The sequence below is a fragment of the Tursiops truncatus genome, chromosome 6 (genome assembly GCF_011762595.2).
Source record: "Tursiops truncatus isolate mTurTru1 chromosome 6, mTurTru1.mat.Y, whole genome shotgun sequence".
NCBI lineage: Eukaryota > Metazoa > Chordata > Mammalia > Artiodactyla > Delphinidae > Tursiops > Tursiops truncatus.
In genome coordinates, this window is record NC_047039.1 from 110,902,377 (window position 1) to 110,928,958 (window position 26,582).

The following is a 26,582-nucleotide window of genomic DNA, read 5'->3' on the forward strand; positions in this document are numbered from 1 at the left end:
GATCACACCACGGCTGCTCTTTGCATTTCCCCGATGGCCAATGAGGTTGAGCCTCTTGTTATACGGTTATTGACCATTTTTCTGGGCCCTTTTTTCTCCTGGTATGTTTGTCTTTTTCTTACCGGTTTATAGGCGTGTTTTAAATACAAGTCCTTCCATTGCAAATAACTTCTATTCTGTGGATTACCTTTTCCTTCTCTTAGTAGGTTCTTCTGTTGAGTAGATATTCTTACAACAGTCCAATCTATTAAGTTTTAAAATTTATGGTTAGTGCTTTTTTTTTTGCCATATTTAAGACATCTTTGCCTATTCTGAGGTCACAAAGATGTATCCTCTAAATGCTTTATTGCTTTGCCTTTCACATGTAGAGCTGTGATCCACGTGGACTGTGTTTTTTGTAATTTGTGAGGTATGTTTTTGAGGTGACTTCCTTTCGCCATTATACTCTAGGGGTGCCCCTGCTGACTGTGTTGGGTGGGTGGGGGGAGCTTCTGTTTTTGGAATCTCTCTCTGTTCCACTGGTCAGAATGTCTATCCTTGTGCCAATCCCATGCTGTCCTAATTACCACGGCCTCATAATAAGTGCCATCTTGCTCTGTTTCCAAGATCTTCTTGTTTGTTCTTGGCTCTTTGCTTTTCCATATACAATTTTACATCAGCTTGTCAATTTCTACCGAAAAGAAACCACTGGCATTTTGGTCGGCATTGCATTGAGTTTAGGTATTAATCGGGGGGAAAGCATATTTACAGTATTGTAGTTTTCCAATCCATGAACATAGTATATTCCTCTATAACCTCATTAATTTCTCTCAATAACATTTTGTATGTTTCAGCGTAAAGGTCTTAGGTGTCTTCATTAGACTTCTTCCGACTTTCAAATTTACAGCTAATTCACGAGAATAATGGCAATTCTTTTTTTTTTTTTCTTTTTTTCTTTGCATTACGCGGGCCTCTCACTGTTGTGGCCTCTCCTGTTGCGGAGCACAGGCTCCGGACACGCAGGCTCAGCGGCCATGGCTCACGGGCCCAGCCACTCCGCGGCATGTGGGATCCTCCCAGACCGGGGCACGAACCCGCGTCCCCTGCATCGGCAGGCGGACTCTCAACCACTGCGCCACCAGGGAAGCCCAATAATGGCAATTCTAAACCTTGCCCACCTGCCCTAAAGATACAGCTGTTCTGCCCCAGCTGAGTCGGCCTGTGGGAGAGGGGCCCATCATGGCCAAATGGTCTTCAATTTTGTTTTAAATCTTGGACTTTAAAAACCCTAGACTTTGGTGTGTGTGCAGGAAAGAGGTAGCAGGCCTGAGACAGCTACCCTTTGAAAGGCCTGCATGCAGGGCGGGCCTTGGACTGGCATCTGGGAACTTGGATCTTGGGAGAGGGCCCACCACTCCCTAATATATAAGAGTGGCTCACTGTGCCCAAATTGTTGGTGCAAACCATGTGGTTTGCACCAACATGTGGGATCTAGTTCCCCGAGTAGGGATCGAACCCGGGCCCCCTGCACTGGGAGTGTGGAGTCTTAACCGCTGGACCACCAGGGAAGTCCCGGGGAATCTGCACTTCTGGCACGTGCTGGGCAGAAGGTGGCTACGTGACCAGCTGCCAATAAAAGCCCTGGGTGCTGAGTCTCTAAGGAGCTTCCCTGGGGGACAACACTACAAGAGTATCCTGCCTGACTCCACTGGGAGAAGACTCTTGGGAGCCCGCACCTGGCTTCCCCTGGATTTTGTCCCATCCGCCTTCCCCTTTGCTGATTTTGCTTTGTGTCCTTTTGCTGTAATAAGTCATAGCTGTGATACAACTGTATGCTGAGCCCTGCCAGCCTTGCAGTGAATCGCCAGTCCTGGGGGTGGTCTTGAGGACCCACCGACCCAGAGGGTCAGAGCTTGCTGCTCCTGGGCCAGCGCTGCTTCCAGGAGGGTGTCCCTGCTGGGAGAATGTTTGCAATCTAACGCTGTGCGAAATAGAAGTGGGTACAGAGCAGTCTGTACCACACGACATAATTTCATTTCATAAATAGGATGTCTCAGCATTAAAAAGTAAGGAAATCCTGACTCATGCTACAGCTTGGATGAACCTGGAGGATATGTTGCTACGCGAAACAAGCCAGACACAGAAGGACAAACACCGTATGATTCCACGTGTATGAGGTCCCCAGAGAAATCGAATCCATACAGACAGGAAGTAGAATGGTGGTTGTCAGGGGCTGGGGGAGGGGAAGCTGGGAATTAGCGTTCAATGGGGCAGAGTTACAGTTTCGGGAGATGAAAAGGTCTGGAGATGGATGGTGGTGACGGCTGCACAGCAATGTGAATGGACTTAATGCCCCTGAACTGTACACTTAAAAATGGTTAGAATGGTAAATTTTGTGCTACGTATAGTTTACCACAGTAAAAAAAAAAAAAAAAAGGAATACACTAAAATAGGATGTCTCTGTGTTCACACGGTCACAGTCCTGGAAAGCCACAGACCGACCCGCTCATTCATGGCCGTCACCTCCGGGTGAAGGGACTGTGGGAGATAGCTCTCTTTCTGCTTTTCTATGTCCCACTTTTTTTGGGCATGGGCTATATATTGCTTTTTTAATGTGAAAAATGTCAGATACAGAAAAGCATGGAGAAAAATAAAAGAAACATTTATGTACATATTCCTTTTGTGATTCGGAAAAAAATTCTATTAACAATAAATACGATGAGGGGGAAAACAATATCAATGTCCTCAACCAAACGGAACTATTGGAAAAATAAGGACAACCTACTTGTTCTGCAAAAACACCGCAAGCCATACTCCAATTGGAAAATACTCTGGGGAACTCTGTGCCGGGGCCTCTTCTGAGGAAGCCGTTTCTGGCCGGGCAGCGGCCACCGGGGTCATGACTGGGAGGCCCGCGTGGATTCCCGGCCACCCAGACCTCTGACTCGGAATCCCTAAGGGGCCCGGGTGCTGCACGGTAAAAATTCCAGGTGGTCTGACGGTTCACTGGGCTTGGGAAGCCCTGCCTCTAGGTTCCTTGCCACTGCGCTTGCAGAGGCCTCCTTCGCCTGCTGTGGCTCTGTTCCTGTTTGGTTTGGATCCTGATCCGCGTGTGAACTGGGTCCTTAAAGCCTGTCTGTGGCCAGACCCCAGGAAGTGGCGCCGTCACCCCCGGGGAGCCAAGTGGAAAAGACGGGATGAGCTAGAAGAATCCATCAGCCCTAACAGCGATGGCCCAGGGTGCTCGCCCTGCAGGGAGAGCGCCTCACCCCACATTGCCACTGGGATGCTACGGGGAGAGGGCGGGGCTCAGGCAGCCTGTGACCTGTCCAAGGTCATCCAGCTCGTGGGTCTGCAGGACGGAGAGGTCCTGCAGCCCTGACTCCGTAGGCCCTCTGGAAGGGCGCGGTCAGGCTGACACGGAGGGAGCGGGCTGTGCCCCGTGGCCCTTGTCTCTGAGACGGCAGACCCTGGACCGCTTTTCCGAGGACCACTCTCTCCCAGCCCCAGAACCTCGCTTTAGCTCTTCTCCACCTCCTGGAGAAGCATGTGGGGGCGACAGCAGTGGGGGGACCAGCAGAGGGACAGGCAGGGGCGGGTCCCGTCTCCCTACCCATACCCACTCCCCAAACCCTTCGCTCCAGCCCAGCTTCGCGGTGGACGAGGTCTGCTCAGAATTCACAGCTGCTCAGGGGCTCGTGAATTATGCACGGGCGCCAGATCCATCTGTCAGCACCCTGTCAGAGAGGAATCAAAGGCCCCGGTGGCTGGCCGACAGCTCTCTCTGTGCGGAGAAGCGGCGACGTGGCTTTCAAGGCCCGCCGAGGGGCTGCCGTGTGAGCCCTTTGCCCGTGCTGGCGGAGCCCTGGGCGCTCTGCTCCCCGCCCCTCTCCAATGCCCCGTCTCTCTTTTTCTCTGCCAGGCGCAGATCTGACAAATGTCTTTAAAGGCAGGGAAGGGGGTAACGACAAAATACCCTGGCCCGTGTGTTTTGAGCGCGTTCCAAGATGCTCCTTGTGAATAATTGACACCAGCGCCAGGTTTGTCATGAGATGGTCACCTTGGGTGGGGATAGTTTCAGACACATCACAAGCTTCCTGTGGAGCTGACGAGACGGCCACTCCCAGCCCATGCCCCCGTTCCAGTGGCGGGTGGTCTGGCTCCTGCACGGGAGGTTCTGAGTTGCTCCGTCCAGGCCTCAACAGCTGGATAAGCGGAGGGCAGGGCAGAGCCAGAGCACGGGAGTGGAGGTGGGTGGGTGGCCACTGGGCACCCCTGCCCTCAGAGAAGCTGGAGATGGACCTGGGAGGGCGATGTATCCGTAACAGACGCCCACAGACCGTGTGGCTCAAGACGACAGAAATGTACCTTCTCACAGCTCAGGAGGCCAGCGTCCAAAGTGTCAGCAGACGGAGGCTCCGAGGGAGAATCTGTTGCTTCCCCTCCCCTAGCGTCTGGAGGCTCCGGCACGCCCCAGCCTTCCTTGGTTTGTGGACACATCGCTGCGGTCTCTGCTTCCATCTTCACACGCTGTGTTCTCCTTTGTGTTTCTGTATCTGTGTCTCTCCTTTCTATAAGAACACCTGTCACTGGATTTAGGGCCCACCCTAATTCACGATGATCTCAAGATCCTTACTTTAATTACAGCTGGAAAGACTCTTATTCCAAATAAGGTTGAGCTGAGGTTCCGGGTGGACACGTCTTTGTGGCGGGGGGCGGCCACCATTCAACCCACTTCAGCGGGAGACACAGCAGCACAAGGTACAACAGGGCCAGAGCCGCCTGGGCCAGACGGTTGCCGTGGCCTCCTCCTCTCAGGGCACAGCTGGGCCCCAAGCCCCGCCTGGGACGGAGTCTCAGGACCCCGAAAGGTCCTGAGACCTCTGGGAGCCGCTGCTGGCCTAGCTCCCGGCGGCAGCCCACCGCGCCCAGGTTCCAGCTGCTCTGGCTGGGACGGGATGTTTCATTATCACTTAGCAGACGAGGGCTGTGAAACTCAGAGGAAGTGACTTTCCCGGAGACCCAGGCCAGGGAGTGGCGGCTGGGTCACGGTCGGCGTCTGGGTGACCTGGGGACTACCTTCTCTCGTTCTGGGCTGCCCAGCCGTGCTCCGGCCCCCTCTGTGCTCCGTCGTCTGTGGGGGCATCATCTGGGATGCTGCTTCTACCTGTGCCCATCCCCCAGCCTCGTCTGCCCGCCCTCAGCCACACCCTCCGGGCCAGCCGCTGCAGCCTCTTTGTGGTCCGTGGTTCTCAACGCTACTGTACATTCAGGTTCCCAACCCTGGATATTCAGATTGAAGGGAGTGGGGGGTGTGCTTTCCAGGCGCACAGCTCATCCTCCAAATAGCCTTGTACTCCTGTCGAGCAGGGGAGCCCTCAGAGCATGGGCGGAGCCCCTCCCCGCTCCCCCAGGGCCCTGCCCACAAGAGGTCCTACTGCAGCGGAGAGGGGGCTGGCTCCATGAGCTTCTCGTGGCCCCGTGGTTCGGACACACGTGACAGTCTCCCCTCCTGGATCAGTCAGGGTTATTGGGATCTAAGCAATAGAAAGTGACTCTGGCTAATATCAGGAAGAATAAAGAAGGATTTGTGGAAGGAAATGGGGCTCCCAGAATCAAAAGCAGCAGTAAACGTCTCACACCCACCAGGACGGCAATGATCAAAAAGCCAGAATACAGCAGGTATGGTGAGGGTGTGGACAGCTACGGACCCTTGTGCGCTGCTGGTGGGAATGTAAAATGGTGCAGCCGCTGTGGAGGGGCCGTCAAAAAATTAAACATAGAATTGCCACTTGATCCAGTCCTTCCATCCTGGGTATATTCTCAAAAGAATCGAAAACAGGGACTTGAACAGATGTTTGTCCACCCGTGTTCACAGCAGCATTATTCACAACAGCCAAGAGGCGGACACGACGTAAATGTCCCTTGACGGATGACAGATAAACAAAACGTGGTCCGTCCACACAACGGAATGTTACTCAGTCTTAAAGAGGAAGGAAATCCCAACACAAGCTGCAACGTGGATGAACCTTAAAGACATTATGTAAGTGAAATAAGCCAGACACAAAAGGACAAATACTGTGTGATTTCACTGATGTGGGGTATCGAGAGTGGCCCAATTCTCAGAGACAGGAAGTAGAATGGTGGGTGCAGGGGCTGGGGGAGGGGGATGGGGAATTAGTGTTTCATGGGGGCAGAGTTTCAGTTTGGGAAGATGGAAAGTTCTGTGGATGTATCGTGGTGACGCTTGCACAGCACCATGAATGTACTTAATGCCACTGAACTGTGCACTTAAAAATGGTTAAAATTGGGCTTCCCTGGTGGTACAGTGATTAAGAATTCTCCTGCCAATGCAGGGGACACGGGTTCGAGCCCTGGTCCAGGAAGATCCCACATGCCACAGAGCAACTAAGCCCGTGCGCCATAACTACTGAGCCTGTGCTCTAGAGCCCGTGAGCCACAACTACTGAAGCCCACGTGCCACAACTACTGAAACCCATGTGCCTAGAGCCCGTGCTCTGCAACAAGAGAAGCCACCGCAATGAGAAGCCCACGCGCTGCAATGAATAGTAGCCCCTGCTCACTGCAACCAGAGAAAGCCCACACGCAGCAACGAAGACCCAACACAGCCAAAAATGAATAAATAAAATTAAAAAATTTAAAAAAATTAAAAAAATGGTTAAAAATCTCATGTTATGTATATTTTGCTACAATAAGAAAAATTAAACTGAAAACTACAAAGCAAAGGTGAAGAAGTCGGTGGCGGAAAGGGCAGGTGGGAGGCAGCTCGGGGGCGAGGGGAACAGGAGCGAGGCCAGGCTCTTCTTGGCTCTGAGGGAGAAGAGGCTCCAGCCGGCGTCCAGCCTTCGGATCACTCAGCTCAGCTCAGGGCTCAGCATCCCAGGGAGCGGGGCTCAGCTGGCTTGGTGAGGGTCTTGTGTCCATCCCTTGTTCAGGGGAAGGGGGCGCCTCCAATGACAGCCCTTCCAAGACAGCAGACGTGTGTCTGGCCTGGGTTGGGGGCTCCCAAAGTCACCTCGGAGTGCTGCCTCCGAGTAAGGTGGGACAGATGCTGGGCCTGCAGAAACGAGCAGGGCTGTGCCGGGAGAGGACGAGCAGTGCTTGGAAGCCTGCCGACCACCGCAGAGTCTGAGCCCGGGGACACCAGCTGGGGCTCCAGGGACATGTGCAAGGTCAGCTGCACGAGTTGCCTGGGAGCTGGAGCTGGGCGAGCTGCTGGTGGGACCTCCTACTTGGTCTCCTCTGCCCACTGTACGGAAACTGAGACACTTCTCCTCTGCTCACTCCGTGAGTGGGAATCGGGAGTTCCAGTCGGATAGACCCAACCTCATCCAACAACCAACCAGTCGCTTTGGGCAAACGAACTTTCCGAGTACCACACGGCCCTACTCCTTCCCAACCTGGCTGCTTGTGGTGCAGGAAATGGGATGGCGGCTGAGGGCAGGGGTCTGTGGGTGCACAGCAGCTCCATCCTCGCCACTCCCTGCTGGGAGTGGCTGCCCAGGAGCCCTCAGGACTGAGCACTACTGGTGAGGCTTCAGGTAATGTCCCGGTGGTCCCTCTTGCCTGGGCCCTGGGGTGCTTGCTCTTTGGCTGGCCCAGTCCCCCTTCCCAGCCCCTCTGTGTCTCCACCGTGTGCTCCAAGTGACCCCTGGCCTCTTATCAACCACCACAGCCTCGGCTGCAGGATCCTCACCGCTTTGCGAGCTGGTCCCACAGACTGTCAGCTGCTTCCAGGCATGTGGGGTCGCTGCAAGCCATCCAGGCCATAGGGAAGCTGCAGGGGCCAGGTTTCCCAGGTTGGCTGCGGGCAGCCTGGGAAGTGATCTTCTCCCAGAGTCTCAAATGTGAACTTGGACAGAAACCTCCCTGCTCCCAGTTTTCCTCTGGACCAATGTAGCATCCCTTTGGGCCAAAGTCTGGAGAGGGGGCACGGGGACACATGTGCTCCCCTCCTACCTCTCCTCTGCATTTCTCCACTTCCTGCCCTTCTCTGTCTACCTGGAACTTCCTCTAGTTTGCATGGGCGGGCAGGGCTGGGCTTCAGGCTTCCCACTTCCTCTCCATCAAGAGAACATGCAGGGATGGATTGGTAATGTCTGCCATGGACAAGGCAGTGAGAAGGCAGGTCTGTGTGCTACTCATTTGCCACCTGGGGCTTATCCACTTCAGGCTCTGAGACACGGCTGGCCATGTCTAGCAAATGTTCGGTGGGACCGAGGACCCCTGAGTGAGAAGCTGTCCACTGGGGAGAGGGCGTTGGGTGACTAGCCTGATGGAGAAACAAACCTCAGTGTCCCCTGGTGGAGATACCATTCTGAATTGGACAGTTACTTGAGTTTACCCTAGGCCTACCTCCTCAAAGGTTCACACCCACGTCCAGAGGACAGGGAGGATACGGTTGAAAACTGGAAGATTCCACTGGGATCTCTCTAACAGAATGAAACAAAAAGCGAGGAGATCCTGCTGAGCTTGGAGGGTAGAAAACTTGGGAAGTCCCACCCCAAAGCTCACGCTGATGACGCTTCTCCACCAGGTTTCAGGACTGTCTCCCTTCTGCTGGGAAGACGATCATCAATTTCTACATGTTCCTTTTGATGACTCTGCCCTGAGGATGCCCATTTCAGCATTCTGGCTCCTCCAAGGGAGGACTAAGTGATATTGGTTTCTAGACGTGGCGTTCACTCCTGCCAGCAAAGTCATCCATCACTGTGTGCAAACGGCTTGCCTCCTAAAGGCCACATTATGAGAAGATGCCAATAAGCGTATTTACATTTGCCGTTGCTCCAACGGGGCAGCCACGCAGGAGCATCTGCTGAGTCTGGACTTTTGTCCACATCCCCATCTGCTTCTCCAGCCCTCTTCATCAGTTGTAGATTGAGTCCATCTTGGGTAAACAATTGTTGGTGGGTTGCTGGGCATTTTCTTTTCCTTTTAATTTTCTGTATCAGGTTTCATTAAAGCAAGGTGTGCCTGACCCTGTCAAATCCTATCAAAACAGGTCTCCCTGCTGCAGGAGGAAAACCATCAGCATAAATTATTGATTAATCTTCATTCAGACTAATCTATCAATGACTTTCTCCGGCTCGGTGGACCTGGGGAGCCGTTAGATATTTCAATGCAAACAACATTTGAAAGCTTCATTTCAAAGACGTCTGAGACTCATTCAATAGCAGTCAATTGCTTCAGCAGCAGTGGGGGGCTGCCCCTGAAATGCTGAAGTGCAATCATTCACTTTGGCCCCAGTTCAGCAGTGCCTGTGATGTGTCCTGTCTAGTCAGGGAGTTCCATCTGGTCCCTGCTCTAGGCAGGGGGCAGCTCACAGCTCAGTGTGGGGGAAGAAGGGGACAAAGACAGACACATGCACAGACCATGCAGATATAACTTGTGAGTGCTATGATAGGGGTATTATGGAGTAATACTGATAATCGCACAGAAACCTATTGTGATCACGTGGAGATCTAATGTTGAAACTGATTTGGGGAAGAGATCAGGAAGAGCTTTATGCAGATACATTTGAAAAGTGAATGAAACAGACAAAATATTTTAAAAACACAACTTATCAAAACTATCACAAGAAAAATACCTATCTATTAAAGAAATTAAATCCAAAATTAAAACTCTCTGACAAAGAAATTTCTATATGGCTTCACTGGTGAATTCTACTAAACATTTTTTTTTTTTTTTTTTTGCGGTACGTGGGCCTCTCACTGTTGTGGCCTCTCCCGTTGCGGAGCACAGGCTCCGGACGCACAGGCCCAGCAGCCATGGTCCGTGGGCCCAGCCACTCCGCGGCATGCGGGATCTTCCCAGACCGGGGCACGAACCCACGTCCCCTGCATCGGCAGGCGGACTCTCAACCACTGCGCCACCAGGGAAGCCCCCTCTACTAAACATTTAAGGAAGAAATAACCCCAGTTTTACACAAAATCTCCCAGAGAGTACAGAAAGAAGGGATACTTCCAAGTCACTTTATGAGGCTTCCATAACCTTAATACTAAATCCTGACAAGGACATTACAATGAAGGAATATTATGAATCAATTATTTTCAAGAAAATAGATGCAAAAATGCTTTACAAAATATTACCATATCAAATAAAACAATATCAAAACCAAGTAGAATTTATTTTAGGAATGCAAGGTTGGCGTAACGTTCAAAAATCAATCATAATATAATAAAGGAAAAAAATACATGATCATCTTCATTGATGCTAAAAAATGATTTGATGGAATTCGATACCACCCACGAAAAGAAAGCTCTTAGCAAACTAGAAATAGAAGGGGACGTCCTTAACGTGATAAATGATATATATTAAAAATCTACAGCAAACAGCATACTTAATGGTAGATTACAGAAACTTCCACTTCCCCTAACCCCAATCCTGAGACTGGAAGTGAAACGAAGTTTCCCATTACTATCACTTTTATTCTACATTGTACTGGCAATTCTAACAAGGCAGTAAAGCAAGAAAAAAAATAATATATAAGGAGTGAAGGAAAAAAGTGCACACTTGTCATCAGTTATAGATGATATCACCATATACACTGAAATTCCAACAGAATTTACAACAAACTACCAGAATTCATAAGTGAATTTAGCAAGATTCTGGAAACGATGTCAGAATACTCACTTTCCTTATTCCAGAAACAAACAAAAAAGAAATGAAATGGAAAGTAACATTTACAATACAATAAAAAATAAAATACTGAGGAATCAATCTATGGAAAGACATACAAGACCTGCCACTATACTGAATAAAGCCTGTAGTTTATTTAACAGCGTCGTACTGAAGCCCATTTCCTGGTTTGGGTATTGTAGTGTAATTATGTAAGGCGCCGCCACTGTGGGAATCTCGGGGGAAGGGTACACAGGACTCTCTCTGCTATTTCTGCAACTTCCTCTGAGTCATCATGATTTCAAAATGAAAAGTCTTTAAAAAGTGTACTCCCTTTGATTTAGTAATCCTGTCTTTGTGATTCTAGCCTAAGAAAAAATGAAAACGTACTCAAAGGTTTAAAGGATACTATATTTTGTGCTAGGGCTACCACAACAAAGAACCATAGGCTGGGTGGCTTTAACAACACGAATTCATTTTCTCACAGTTCTGGAGGCCGGAAGTCCAAGATCAAGGTGTGGGCAGGATTGGTACCTCCTGAGGCCTCTATCCTTGGCTTGCAGACGGCCACTTCCTTGCTGTGTCCTCACATGGTCCTCCATCAGCCTGTGTTGTTTGTGTCCCAATCTCCCCTTTACAAGGACAGCACTTGCATTGAATTAGAGCCCATCCATGTGACCTCATTTTACCTAATTACCTCTTTAAAGGCCCTGTCTCCAAATAGCCTAAGGTATTGAGGGTTAGGATTTCAACACATGAATTTGGGGAGGGGGGGGACATAATTCAGCCCACATCATCTTATCCAAGCATTGTCTCTAGTAATGAAAAACTGAAAACAACCTATGTGTCCACTAATGGGGGATTGGTGGAGTGAACTGGGGGGCACGCATGTGATGGAACACTAGGTATTTGAAAAGACAGAAACGTATGCTTATTAATGTTTAAAGATGCTCACAAGAGGCTCGTGAGTAAAAGAGCCAGTTACACTATGGCCTATAGTAGTATAACCTGGTATTTGTTAAGAAAAAAATCTGTATCTGTATCTGGAAGGGTTTGCATCCCCACAGTAACTGTGCTGCTTTCTGAGTGTCATGCTTACGAGGAATTTTTATTTCTTCTTTGTGATATTTTCTATTTCTTGCCTTTAAAAATAATGAACATGTATTATTTACATAATAACTTAAAAAAAACTTATTAAAAAAGAACGTTATAGCACGTTTTATTGCCCTGGGAATTCACTAGAGAAAATCACGAAGAGAAATTCCAACAACTAACAGTGTTCTTATTTGTAAGCAATAGAACTCGTTTCTAGCTGATTTAAGCAGAACAGGGATTCATTAGAAGGGTGCAGGGCTCACAGACTCTCCAGAAGAGGCTGAGGACCCAGCTCAGAGCCCCGGAAGCCAGGAGGGAAGAACCAAAGCCAACAGGATGGGTTAGTGAAGACGCCGCACTGCCGCTGGGCACAAGGTGCCGTGGGGGCTCTGACTACCACTGCGCCCAGGGAGCCATCACCCGTCACCAGGACTGATTCCGCAAGGTCCTCACCGCTCGCCTCTGGTCAAGGTCGGGGTGGGTGCCACTGATGGGCTGAGTCTGGGGCACATCCGCCGTGGTCAGCTTTGACAGTGGAAGGGGGAGGCCTCCGCAGACCCGGGAAGGCATTTCAGGTGTTGGTGACCAAACAGAATGGCATCCTCGGCCCTTATGAACCAAGAACAGGGTCAGCAAACTATGGTCCGTGGGCCGAATCCAGCCCAAAGCCTGTTTTTGTATAGCTCGTGGCTAAGAATTGCTTTACATTTTTAAATACAGTAGTAAAAAAACAATTAAAAGAAAAATAGTATTCTGGACATGTGACAATGTAATGAAGTACAATTTCAGTGTCTATAAAGTTTTATTGGCACACAGCCACAGCACATATTGTCCATGGTTGCTTTTGCACGATGATGGCAGCTTCAACAGGGACGAGCAAAGCTGTCAATATTTACGATCAGGCTCTTTACAGAAAGTTTGCTGACCCCCGACCCAGAACGATGATTGCCTCCAGCCACAACCATACCCTGTTCACTGTGCTCATTAGTAAAGACCAAGGGATCTTTTGGGGCTCCGTGTAAGGATGTAAGGCAGGATGTAAGACGGCTTCTCAGAGACGGGAGCCGGGTCCTCACGCCGAGCTGCTTTGAGCATGTCTCAGGTGTGTCTCCTGGTCTCTGCTTCTCATCCTGCATCTCATCAGAGCTCCTGCTACCCACCTGCTTCTTTACTGTCTTCTCTAGAGCTTTTCTCTGTAGCTCTGGGTTTTTGCTTTCTCGCAGTTTCTGATTCCTCATCGTCCCAGCGTGCTCCTGGCCCTTTCCAGGCCCTCGCTCCACCTCGTGACCCTCTCTCCCTGCGTCATTCTCAATTTGGCTCTCTGGTTGGTCCAGCCTATCTAGGCAAAGGTTCTTACACCAGGTCCCGTTGTGGGCCAGTGACCAGTAAGGGCCTAGCCACTCTTGGTCCCCTCAGCATGGCCGGGGCGGGGGAGCCATGAGATACACGGCATGGACACCTACAGCTGCCCACGCACAGGGAGATGTTTCCCTTTGAAGATGCTGGGGGGGTTGGCAGATACCACCATGTCCAAGGAAACCACAGGGTGATGCAAACCAGCGATGTGAATCCTGCACACGTTGTGATGCATTCAGAGGCGTGGAGGAGGGCCGTGCAGGGCTGTTGAGAGGGTGCCAGGCACCCTTTCCATGTACTGGGCCATTTACTCCTCATATAACCTTGAGAGGGAGACCAGTGGGCTGGCCAAGCCTGTCTCCCTTTCCTCCCAGGCACATAGCCGGAGGACATTTCCCAGCTTCCTTTGCAGTTTGGTGGAACCATGTGCTGAATTCAGGCCATGGAACATGCGTGGAAGTGATAGATGCCACTTCCAGGGCTGGCTCATAAAATCCTCCTGTGTCAACTCCCTGCTTTCTCTTTGCCAGGATCTGCCAGCTGGACGTTGACACCAGGGCAACCTTGGAAGCTACATGTAGAAAATGACAGAGTGCCTTTAAGCCTGGGTCCCTGAGTCAGTGTATGGAGCAGAGACCCTCCTGGTCTGGGTCCCTGAGTCACTGTTTGGAACAGAGCTCTTCCTGGCTGCTGACTGCACTTTTCACGAATGTAGTAGATTAAAGATGGTCACACATTCTGCGAACTTTTCCCATTGAAAGGAGGGGTCTATGTTCCCTCCCCTGAAATGAGTGGGCCTGCTAACTGCTTCAACCAACAGAATACAGTGGAAATGATACCATGTCTATTTCTGGCCCCAATCCTGTTTCTTGGAGCACAGGCTCTCGGGGCTGAGCTGCTGTGTGAAGAGGGTCTACCCTGCTGGAGAGACCCCAGGGAGAGGGAGAGGACCAGTAGAGGCCAGGCTTCTGGTGTCTATGCCAAGGCACCAGATGGCTGGCAAGTGAAGCCACCTTGAACCCTCCAGACAAGCTCAGCCACCAGTGATCTCAGTCAATGCCACATGGAACACAAACTCCCCCAGCCAAGCTTTGCCTGAATCCCTGGCCCCCGAAGTCATGAGGTTTAATAAAATGGTTGCTGTCGTAAGCCACAGTTTTCAAAGTAGTTTTTTTGTTTTAAATAAAGTGGTAGATAACTAGAACTATGAACGAGAAATAAATTTCTATTATATCACTGACGTTTTGGGGTTTGTGCGGGTGCTGGTGTTCCCTTAACTAATCTGGGAGATGCTATTATTAGGCCCACATTCCAGGTGAGGCACAGGATGTCCTGCCCAAGCTGATGGAGAGGTAGTAAGGGGCACAGCGAGGAAGCGGCTCCGGACCGGCTGATCTGGGCTGGCTCCGTTGGCCGACTCTGCTCCTGGCTGCTGGGTAGATCCAGGTCTGCTCTGTCCGTATTCATTCTGGGGCAGCTCTTTGCGAGGTGCGTCACCCGAGCGCAAGAGGCAAGCCCTGCTGTGAGCGCACAACGCTAGCCACTGCTTGTGGTGAATCTGCTTATCTTCACGGGCTCAAGCCAGTCCCAAGGCCACGCCCAGGGTCAAGGGGTGGAGGAAGTGCACTTTGCCCACTGGGAGGCCACAGCAAGGGGTGAGGACACACTGCTGTAGGGAGGGGAGGAATCGGGACCAATAATTCAATGCATCCCAGGAGGCTGAAGTCCGGCTGGATGGGCAGACGAGGAGGAGGCGACTTTAGGCTAAAGGTAAACCGCCTGGAGCTCCTGTAGTCCTAATACTTTAGTCCTTGTGTGACAGCCTCAGCCCATCGTGGGTATTTTGTCCTCTGTCCACATTTTGACATTGAGAGCTCTTGTCCCCTGGGGGAGGTGAGCTGTGGGTCCTCTACCCGGTCCCTGGGGGCTCTGGACCACCCTTCTTCCCAAGCCCCTGGGCCGGGCGGCCCTCTTCTTCCCCTCAGCTTGTTCTGTCCCCCTGGCAGGTGTGAGCAGCCTTTGGTCACCGAAGATTTCCAGTCCTGCCAGACTGACCCTCCCCATCGCTGGCCCACTGGCCTGGGGGCAGATGAATGGTGCCGCCCCCCCGCCCCCCACCCTCTCCCTGCACAGAGCAGAATCGATACAAACTAACCACGCAGCTGGCAGACTTGTCAGAGGGAGCCTGGCTCCACTGGGAGAGGCAGGCCTTAAAGATGAAGGTATTTTCAGCCAGAAATTTTATGGGAAGAAAGGTTGTGTCAGGCCTGAGAGGGCCTGTTGTTCATCGCGGCCAAGGCTCCTCTGGAAAGAGGGGAGAAGCCCCACGCAGGCTTGAAGAGCCCCTGCTGCTGGGGGTGGTGTCCCCTCCCAGAGCTTCTGAAGACCATGTGAAAGTGCTTGGTGACTAAGGGATTCGCAATTCCCGACCTCCAGCTTTCCTAAGTGTGAGAGTGAACCTTTCTGCTCAATAGCTGTGTTTTCTCTTTAGTGGGAGATGCTCCAAAGTGTCTGGGGCCCTTCTCTCATCCCAGCGTTGTAGAACCTTCTGGGTCCTGGCCCCCTTTGATGGAGGCTGTAGACCTGCCCCCCCATCTGGTGCAAGTTTGCCAATGAAGTCAACTTGCTTGTCATGGGGCCCTGGAGCTGGGAGAGACCCCTGGGGTCCATGGATCCCCGATTCAGATGGCCTCCCTACTCTACGGGGCCCTGGACACTGGGCTTCACTGCTACCCTACCTCTCTCCTAGGGTAGGGGGAAGGCAGGGCTTTTTGAATTCCAGCTGCGGGACTCGGCCTCTGGTAGGAGGTACTGGGTGAGCCAGGCTCTCAGTGATGGCAGCTCCTGTCCAGTTTTCTGGACCAGCCTGCAGGTTTCCCACAGATGTTCACAACCCCAGCACCTCTTGCTCAAAATCCACCTGTCCTTCCAGGCTCATTTCAAACGCCACCACCTCCAGGAAGCCCTCCTTGATACCCAGGACCCTTTTCTCAATTCCCCATAGCCTTTGTCTGTTCTTTCCTGAGGGCCTTGTGACCCCCACTGGACTGCATGCATCTGGAGGGAAGGGCCCAGGCCCCAGAAGTGGCAAAGCTTTGGTGCGCACAGCTCTGGGGTGAAACCGTACCTCCTCTACCTTATAGCTTGTGACCTGGGGCAAGTCCCTTATCTGGGCAGTGAGACTGTGGGCAGGGGGAAGGTCCCCCTAGAGAGGGAAGGGGGAAGCTGGTGGGCAGCCGAGCCTGGGATCCTGCCCTGACCCAGGCTGGAGCTGAGCTTGGGAAGGAAGGACAGGTACAGCTTTGGGGTGCCTGCCCCCCACTTCTAGTTCCCCATGGATGGAACTTCTGGTGATGACACCTCACTGGAAGTTGTCAGGCCCCGGTGACTCTGTGTCTCACTTCCTTCGCACCCTCGACCTGAGACCTCAGAGGTCGTATCGCTGCTCTCCCCCTCACCATCCCCCTCCCTGTATGAAAAATTCCGGCTTTTATTACAACTAATGATCTGGGGGCCAAAACAGATCTGGAATTTCACTTCCTATTCCCCCCACTTTCTCTCCTTTAAGCAAACGGCACGTCCACACGTCTCAAAAGCCTGGGTCCTCTGGCGTTTGGGTTGGAGCCAGTCCGAACTCACTGGAGCGCTGTCCCAGCTCACTGCGTAAAATGAGGCTGATTTTGCCAAGGACAGACCTACCCTTTGCTTTCCCTCTGAAGGATGTTTCATTTTCAGCCTGGAAACCAAACATGGGGCTGGGCTAAGAATCCAAGTGCTTTGCTTTAAACGGATCCCAAATTACTGTCATGGCCACGACCAACAGTAACAACAGAACAACAGCGGCAGCTGACTTTTATCTAACACGTCTGTTGAATCTGCACAAAATCGAGGTATCTTTCGGGTCAAGGAGGCCTCCGACTGTGCTTGTTTGCCTCTCTCAAGAGGGAACTTACTACCGCGAGCCGCTGAGCTTAGAGGATTCCAGGCGCGTGCGCCCAGTGCCTTCTGGGGGTGCTGGCAGACGCTGCGACGCTTCTGCTTTCAGACAGCAGGGCTCCTGGTTGCAAGAGCTAAATGGACTTAGGCATCTCATACAGGAAAGCATGGGAATGGAGGGATGTTGGAAGCTTCCAGAATCAATGAGAACGACAGGAGCCGAGGCTGGCGGCGCAGCCGGAACCACAGCTGGGCAGGCGGCTGCTGCTGCCGGCACCCGGGCTGGCACCAAGGCCACCGGATGGGCCCTGAACTGTCCCTGAATCTTCGCTCCGTTCTCCCAGAATCCGAAGCCTCCAACTGGTTGAGCCAGGCCCATGGCTGGCCCAGCAGTTAGTGGGGCGGGAGGTGGGGAAGAGGGGGCGGGAGGTGACAGGAAGAGCTGGCGTCCTTCTAGGACTCACATGCTGGGAACCCCGAGCAGGATGGGTGAACTCGGGCTCCCAGGCAACTACTGGGCTCACCACAGCCCAGGCCAGAGGGGCAACTCGGACCAAGTTTTACGTGACACCCTTCTCCCCAGACACAACCTCCTTCCATCACTAGAACAATACACACGCTGAGATAAGCAGCCGGTTATCTGGAGGGGCAGGAGAAGAGCCTGCAACGTGCTGCCTGCCCCGGCTGCCCTGGGGGTTTCGTCTCAGGATCGTTTCTCATGGTTTTGGCCTCATGTTTCCCAGTGGTCGCAGCAAACCCCACATCTTGGTACCAAGGAGGGCCTGAATGACTGCCTTTCACTCCTTCTCAAGGTCTGGAACCAAGAGAGAAGATAAAGACCCATGTGCCATCTGTCCTAGAAGTCACCCTGGCAGGGAGGAGCCAGGATCCCAGCTTCACTGTCGAATGAAGCCGTGGCACAGGAAGAAAGGTGGAATCACCGGCTGGCCACCCTGTGGAAAGGGAAACCCAGAATACAATAAGCCCTTTCCCAGGAGGGAGCCGGGCGGTCAGACAGAGCATGGTGTCTGCTCCCCTCAATTTCATCTTTAAAATCCTACTACTCAGCCTGAGAGGCAGTGCGATGATGGTTATGAACTTGGGCCCTGCAGCCAGGAAGATGTCCGGCAGCATGCGAGCTGTGTGACCTTGGGCAAGTGACTTAACCTCTCTGAGCCTGCTGCCTCATCTGCAAAAGCACCTCAGGGTTCTGTTCTGATGGCAAAGTTGGATCACGCAGACAAAGGGCCTGTGGCGGACATGGAAAGGCGCTGCCCGTGTCATCTTCAGGAAGGACCTGCTGCCCAGCTGCTGCAGTGTGGTCACCAGAAGGGCCCGGCTCTCAGCTCCTTCAGGGGGGGCCTGGTCTGCAGAGGTCTACCTCTCCACCCCAGGCTGTGTTCTTGGGGACAGTCGGCATCCAGTGACTGAGAGAGGCAGGCGTATAGGTCTGGTTGTTTGGGACCAGTGTGGGACCCTTGGAAAGACAGTGCTCGTCTGAGCTCCCCCCGGGCTAGCTGAGTCCTCACAGGGCCAGTGTCACCATTCCGCCACTCCCTCCGCCCAATCCTGCTTCTGCTCTCTCCCCTTCGCAGGTGCTGATGCTAATAAACATCTTGCATCCATCTCAGATCCTGCTTCCAGAACCCAAGCCACAGTCGGGCTTTGCACCACGCTAGGCACACGGCGAGCCTCCCTGAGTGTCCTATTGGTCCTGTTACATCATCACCACCACCACCACCACCACCATCAGCCTCATCATCATGCCTATCCCAACCCAAATATCAGGTTGAAAGACAAGCAGATACGTTCAAAATTGGGTGGAAATGAAAAACCAGTGGCCAAAACCAAGTGAAATGTCCAAAGAGCAGGCAGAAAGTCCTGTCTGGGAGAGGGGCTTGGAGCACCTGCCCTCAAAGTGGCGGAGACTCTCAAAGGCCCAGGAGCCAGCATTTAGAAATGCATGTAAATCGAGGTAAGAACAAGAAAATCCAAGAAGTGATTTCAACAGGGGGTGCCGTCACTGGTCACATGCGTGGCTTCTGATGTTTTAACTTGGGGTGCTGGCCACGCCTGCAGACCGAGCTGTTCTAAGCCCAAATGCCAGCCGCCTGCCGGCACGCTTGCCTGTGTCACCGCCCATCCAAGTTCACGGGTGGCAGGTGACAATGTCTCATACTCCTCGGCATGTACAACTGCATGAATCAGGGCTTGGGGGAGTCGGAACTCGGACCAGAATATCTTGGTATTTAATAACAGCGAGAAAGGATGTGGATGGGGAAATCAAAGGACTTCGCCGCTAAATGCCTTAAAAAGCTATTTTAAGTGGGGCTGAGGTTTTAAGCAAATTCCACTCAGCCCTCCCATTAACCCCTTGAAATCGGTTGTGAAGGATTTTGCTCGGTGACGGTCAGAGAACCATCCGTGGAGCTGGAGGGCAGCGACGGCTCCGGCTGCCCCTGGGGGAGAATTAGCTCAAGGCGGAGATGCTGGCCCCCTTGGGCCTCTCCAGGGAGCTGGGCAGCACCTGCTTGGGTCCACACGGACCACATCACTCAAGGCCACGCTCAGGAACAAACTCTTTGTCCCTGTCTGAATCCCTCCACGCCTGGTACCAGTCACCCGCCAGAGGAGCAAGGGGACAAATGGGGGACTTTACAGGGTGGACGCTCAGGCTAGAGTGAGAGGGGAGCTCAGGGCTCCCTCATTCAGTCAGTAAGTCTCCGGATGAGGCGCTGGGACACACAGGACTCAGTCCCTGCCTTTCACTCCAGGGGGACACAGGACACTGCTGTGAGGTCCTGCACGAGGGGGGCTGGGGTGTCGCATACATGCGTTTTCGTGAGCCACTCGAAGGTGAGCTGAAGACATTCTAACCTGCTCCCCTCAATACGTCAGACCGTGTCTCCTAAGAACAGGATATATTCCATCATCAGCCCCCAGAAAACGGACGCTGATGCCATGTGATCTGCTGTGCAATCCCCACTCTGATTTCTCCAGCACCCGGGACCACATGTCAGGCCGCCCCGCCCAGCACCTGAGTATTGACTGCTCCCTTCCTTCACTCCACAAACGTTTACTGAGCGTTACTGTTTGCCAGGCCCTGTTCTAGGTGCAGGCGACGCAGAGTGAACAAGAGGATCCGGGTCCCTGCCCCTGGGGTGGGGGCACCCGCCAGTCGGGAGAGAAAGTCAGCAGGAAGTGAGCAGAGAGCAATCCTGGGGATTGACACGGGCAGTGAAGCACGTAAGCTGAGTGACAGGTGTGGAGGTGACTTCTGGGCTGGGATGTGGATGACAGGCAGGGACAGCCATGCCGCTTTGTCTCGGGGCTTCAGACCGCTCATTCATTCATTCACTCACTCACTGTCTAGGGAGTGAAGGCACCCCCGGTGCCCAGCGCTGCCCCAGGAGCTAGGGACGAGGGAGGTGTTTTCTCCCATGCCTGACCCGGGTCTGTGGGGGCAGATCACTTGGTTCTTAGCTCGCAGGTCTCCAGGTGGAAAGGAGGTGAACTCCGGGAGCTGCACTTAAGGAACTATCGTGAGGAGCTCCCTCCGACCTGGATGACGAGACCAGGACTTGGAGCCAACGCTGTGACGGGCTGAGACCTTTTTGCAGGGGGGAGTATGTCTGCATGTCCACTTGTGTCCAGAGGGCACAGTGTGATAATTTGAATATGTCCACAGAGTGTGCGGCATGTCCTCCGATGCTGGAGCCTAATTCCGCTTCCCTTAGTGACTCACTTCTAACAAAGAGAAAACAAGCGGAAGAGATGGCACGGGAGGCTAGGTCATAAGAGGCGCTGCGAGTTCCTGCTTGCTCTCTCTCGGTCTCTTGCTCTGTGGTGGTTTGCCGCCATGCAGGCAAGCACCCTTAAGAAGCCCTGTGGAGGTGCCCATCTGGCGAGGAACTGGGGCCCGAGTGGCATCTAAATCGCGGACGTGGTTTCTTTTAAGCTCATCTTCTTGATTATCCAAAACACCCGCAAAACAAGGGCAGGGCCAGATAGAGGCCAGTGGTGGGCAGGATGTGGAGAAATCCTCTGCTAGTGGCGAAATGTAAGCGGGGAACACGGTACCAGGTGAGGAAGAGAAGCGAGGACCCGGAGTTGGAAAATCAGTGGTCTGCTGTTACCTGAAGGCTTCATCAGCTGATCGATACCGTTTACAGGGCAGAGGGAGTTGCAGGAGTAGTGAGTCGACATGAAAAATGCACGAGGGGCCGGGGGCCTGGGAGGAGAGAATGAAAGACCCAGCCTGTTCTATGTGTCCAACACTGGCCAAGAGATTAAATCGGAGAGGAGGAGATGGGGCGCCGCGGGGCTGCTGCAACTCAGAACACGTGTGTGCAGCCACTTCATCTTCACGAGGCCAAGACATGCTAATTAAGTGGCTTTTCTTAACTAAAGATGGATTCCATAACCTTTAGCAGTGTTAAACACCAGCAGAAACCGAAATCGTGTGGGTCTCCAAAGAGGCAACAGGGGTGTTAACGATCTTGAGAAAGGCAGCCAACGTGCCACAGGAGAAGGAGAGCTCTCAGCACTGGCAGGGCCTTGGGTGTGGGTGTCGCTGTGACAAACACCACATTCAGGAACAAAAAACGGCAATGGGGGCTTCCCTGGTGGCGCAGTGGTTGGGAGTCTGCCTGCCGATGCTGGGGGCGCGGGCTCGTGCCCGGGTCCGGGAAGATCCCACATGCCGCGGAGCGGCTGGGCCCGTGAGCCATGGCCGCTGAGCCTGCGCGTCGGAGCCTGTGCTCCGCGGTGGGAGAGGCCACAGCAGTGAGAGGGCCGCGTACCCCCCAAAAAAGAAGGATAACTAATAAGAACCTGCACAAAAAAATAAATGTAATTCTACAATTAAAAAAAAAGAAAATTGATGACTAATAAGAACCTGCTGTATAAAAAAATAAATAAAATAAAATTCAAAAATTATTTTAAAAAAATGAAATTCTCGGGCTTCCTTGGTGGCACAGTGGTTGACAGTCCGCCTGCCGATGCAGGGGACGTGGGCTCGTGCCCCGGTCCGGGAAGATCCCGCGTGCCGCGGAGCGGCTGGGCCCGTGAGCCATGGCCGCTGAGCCTGAGCGCCCGGAGCCTGCGCTCTGCAATGGGAGGGGCCACAACAGTGAGAGGCCCGCATACCCCCCCCCAAAACAAAAACGAAAACGGCAATTAATTGGAACTCTCAATTAGCTCCCCAGTAAGGTGAGAGAGAAAGAGGAAAACAGGCTCCTACTGAGGATTGTTTTAAAAACCCAACTTCACCAGTTGTCCTTGTGCCCATAGGATCAAACTCAGCCGTAAGTGAAAGTACATCCAGAACAATGGTGCCTTAAACAAGACATTCTAGTCTCTTCTCCTACATAAAAGAAGAGCAGGGGTGGATGTCAAAGTTACCAGAGAGCCAGGCTCCTTCTATCCTGCTGCTGTGGCATCCTCAGCACGTGGCTTCTACCTCATGGTCCAGCTTGGCTGCCTGAGGCCAGCCATCATGTCCACACTTCCACCATCAGGAAGAAAGAAGGGGCAGAAAAGGCCTCCCTCCCCTTGTCCCCCACTTAAGAACCCCCTCCAGCAGCTGGACATCATCTGAGTCACATCTCAATGGTTATTTAACTGTAAAGGAGCTGGGATATGAAGTCTTTATTCCAGGCTCAAATTGGGAGCCTTATTAGGAAGGGAAGAATGGAAGTGTGGCTACTGGGGAAGGCAAACAGCAGACTCTGGCCATGTCCTGAAGTCAGAATACGTTCAGCCCGAATCAAAACGATGTCTCGCGTCAAAACAAGACATTGACCTTGAGTGCAATGCAAGAGAAGGGGAGACCGACAAAGGCGGAGCATAAGCCGTCCCCCCCCGCAACGGAAGGGGGAAAATGTAATGCGCCAGAATGTTAAAAGGACACGGAATTAGTCATGTAAACACTGACATTTAAGTCATGATGCTATTCATGCTGTATAGTACAGAAAAGGTAAACTTTATCCAGACAGAAAACAAAGCCTACCTGACCATATCCACGTATTCAGCTCTCCACCTGGCCCTCAGCACCCGATATTTTAGTCCCACTTAAGGCATGGCAAGGTCCTCAGTCTGGACCCCGGGCTTCATGGCATGAGAAAGATCTGCAGTTAATCTTCTTGATCCGCACAGTTAACCATGAAACAAGGCCATGAAAAAAGAAAATCCTAGGTTCCTAATATATACCTACTGACGTGCTTACAATCTATCAGGGTAACAGTCAGACACTGATCAAAGATGTCCATGAACAAACAGAATGTTTCCCACGCAGTCAAGGCCAAGAAAGCCAGTAAGGGGGTGTGTTAGGACCGGATTAGGCTGTGAGGGATGGAAGACACATGTAACTGTGGCTGAAACAGACGCTGACTTCTCTCTCTCCACCTCTAGGGCTGGGGGTGGCAGAGGGCTGGCATGGAGCCCTGCGGTGCATCTGTCCTAACTTGCTCTGCACAGCAGCCTCCTTGGTCCCAGAGGGCGGCTCCCCCTCCCATAGCATGAACGGGAACCAGAAGGGCGGCCCCCATTCTGGTTTTTAAACAAGTTCACACATTCTTGACACACCTCTTATCTAGAGGTGGGGATTAAGGAGGCCACTGGTGAGGGCTGAAAGGGGAGTGAGGAGAGAAGGGGACCCTTGTCAGGCAGTGGCGGGGAGTTGGGCCACGCTGTCCCTGTAGATCAAGTGCGAGCCAGGAAACCTGCCCAATGGACTCAACCATCCTCTTCAGGATACTTCCAGGCTCCCTGTTAAACTAAGAAGCTGCCTTGCTTCTTATGCGCTAAAAAGAAACTTCTCAGTTTTTAAACGTAAAGGAAATATAAAGGAGCCGTAACTAGCTGGGTTTGAAAATAAAAGTGCTTCTCATTCCTAGCCTCTCCAGATGGCGGGGGCGGGGGTCAAAAAAAAAAAAAGAAAAATCTCAAATTAAAAAATGGCCTCTGGGCAAAGATCAAACCAGAAAAGGCTTGTACAATACCTCAGACACCTAGAGCAGGGCCGCACACACAGTGCCAGTCTCCAATTTACTGCCTTTCAGCTGCAAATTCACCCTTCGTTGCCTGATCTATACAGTGGATCTGGGCCCTTCGAATACTTCCTCTTTGCCTGCTGGCCCTATGTTAGGCACTGACCGCACACACTGCAGGTAAAGGGATCTTCCCCTTCCCCACCTGGCCCAAGCTATACAGGAGTGAGCTAGGTTCCTGCAGGGCGCCCTCCAGCTCCCGGTTCCAGCAGCTTCTCAACCCTCTCTGTTCAAGTTCCATGGAAACCAGTGGTACTTTTCTCTTAGCACCCCAGCAAGACATAATTGTGTGTCTTTGGCGGGGTTAGAGCACGTGCCCACCCCTGAACCAATCACAGTAGGACTGTGTGTGTATCTGATACTAAGATTGGCCAGGACTTCCTTCCCCTGGAGTGGGGGTGGGGAAGGGCAGACTGATAAGAGACAATCTAATTGAAGCACATGGACTGATGGGAGGCGTCAGGGGTTGGTTCCCCAGAGGCAAGGCGAGCTCCCGTTTTATCCCAAGAAGGGTGACACCACCATGGTGTCTGGATTCTTGTGGTCACGTGCTCCCCACGCACAAATGCGGCTCGTGGTAGGACAGCATCCCTGACAGGCACTTGGCTGCCTGGGGCACTCAGTCATCAGGCTGTGGCTTCTGAGAACCCACAGCCTCTATGCAGTGAGGTGCTGAACTTCGAGATGCTCAGGCCCAGGTACAAGGTTCAGCAATGAAACACCTTCAGTGTGGGCGACCGAACTAGACTCATCTTATCCCACTTGCCTCACATCATGCGTATGTATATCCTGAGAAAGGAGGCAGCTGGAGGGCCGCCCTTGTCCCTCGTCACCTTCAGCCCTTCCCCTGCAGTCCAGGTACGGCACTCCCTGACCTGAGCAGATGGCCTGGCCTGGCGTCCCTCACCGAGGCTGAAGACAGGCTAAACATGTCACAATTCACCCATTTACAGGTTGTCCAGGCCCCTGTGGGTCAGGCCCACGGCCAGGACTGGCTCACACAGTATTCAGTGTCTCTTGCTGGTATGATCTCCTAAACATCCTTCGGCTATGGCCCCTAAGTTCTAAAAAGTTTTATAACTACCTGCCTGCTTCCTAATTAGATCCCTAGTCTTTCATGCTCAGAAGTTTTCTTGAACTTTGCTGGTTTGCAAACTAATGGAAAGGAACAGGTAGGAGAGCAAATTAACTATGGCCTTTTGGCGATCATTAATACAACCAACTACCCTTTGGAAATGAAAGGCCAGTGTGTGTTAGCTTTAGGGGCATCGAGTGCAAAGTCAAATATCAAAAGGCCACGGCAAGAAAGGGACTCGATTCTAATCAAGGCAGGGAGATGCGGCCCGTTTCACAGAAATGCAGATAGGATCGGGAAACGGGGCGGTGTCCCGAGACCCTGACATTCTCTTCTGAGCACTTCCGCTTTCCAAATGGCATTTTAAATCTCTTGTGCTTAAAAGATGACCTAGATGCACAGCTGAGGCTGCTTCACAGAGGGGAAGACCTCCCTTGGGGTTGCCGCCTACCCTCTGAATTCCTTGCTCTGAATATTTTCTTCAGAGCAGGCAAAGAGAGACCAAGGCCATGGCAGAAGATGGAACAGGCCCACCTGGGTGGCCACTGCCCCAGAACAAACTCACTGCGCCTGCAATGGATGTCCCTGACAAAGCTGTCTTCACTGTCGGGCCCTTTCTCGTTTGCCATGTGAATGGCATCCCTGGCGCTTAGCACCTGCACACAGTAGGTGCACAATAAATATTTGGTGTGATCGCTCACAGGACTTCTGCACTGGATGGCCAGAGTCACTGGCCCCATTCACAGATGAAGTACCCACACTCAGAGGGATCAAGGGGCGGCCCGCGGTCACCTACTTAGGAGCAGAGAAGACTCCTGAGCCTGGCTTTCTTACTCCTTTCCACTTTCGGCAAATATTTATTAAGCACCTACTGTGTGCAAGGGGACAGGGCAGTGCCCTAGACAGACACGGTTCCTTCTTCATGGAGCGGACCCTCTTGTAGGGGGCGTGGACAAGATAAACAAACAACTAATGTCCAGTGTGGTGGGCACTCTGAACAGCAGAGGAAAGGGGCAGGGAGGCATGGAATGCCCACGCTTTTAGCGAACGGCCAGGAAGGCCTGTCTAATAAGGTTGCTCCTCCTGGGAGAACAAGAGAACAGCCTGAGCCGGCACTCTGTGTGCCCCCTTCTAACTGAAGTGAAAGATGACTCGGACTCAAGCTCAGGTAGGAACAGGAGAAACAGTAACCTCTACCGTCTAAAAAGAACTTACTGTCTGTGGCATTGTTTCCAGTGTATCTGTATGATGTGTGGGGTAAATGACGCTAGCAGCTATTATAAAAAGAACACCCCAAATCTCAGTGATGTAACACAATAAAAGCTTTAGAAGTTTACTTCTCTCACACAAAATCCACCGCAGAAGCTCCTGGCTGGGTGGCTCGCTGGGGCAGCTCGCCTCCAGGCAGTGACTCAGGGATTCAGAGTCCTTCCATCATCTAACCCTACTGTTGT

The 26,582-nt window shown here is 52.3% G+C and overlaps 2 protein-coding genes across 2 annotated transcripts in view; both read right to left on the minus strand.

The window, feature by feature from the left end:
- RAPGEF1 (Rap guanine nucleotide exchange factor 1) overlaps positions 1–23,196 on the minus strand; it is a 232,168-nt gene extending 208,972 nt beyond the window's left edge. The window contains exon 1 of the mRNA XM_033858921.2: positions 23,015–23,196. The gene's annotated coding sequence lies outside the window, so the exon portion shown is untranslated. The remainder of the gene's footprint in view (positions 1–23,014) is intronic.
- The window catches only part of MED27 (mediator complex subunit 27), a 259,915-nt gene that overhangs the window by 25,115 nt on the left and 208,218 nt on the right, over positions 1–26,582 (minus strand). The window lies entirely within an intron of this gene.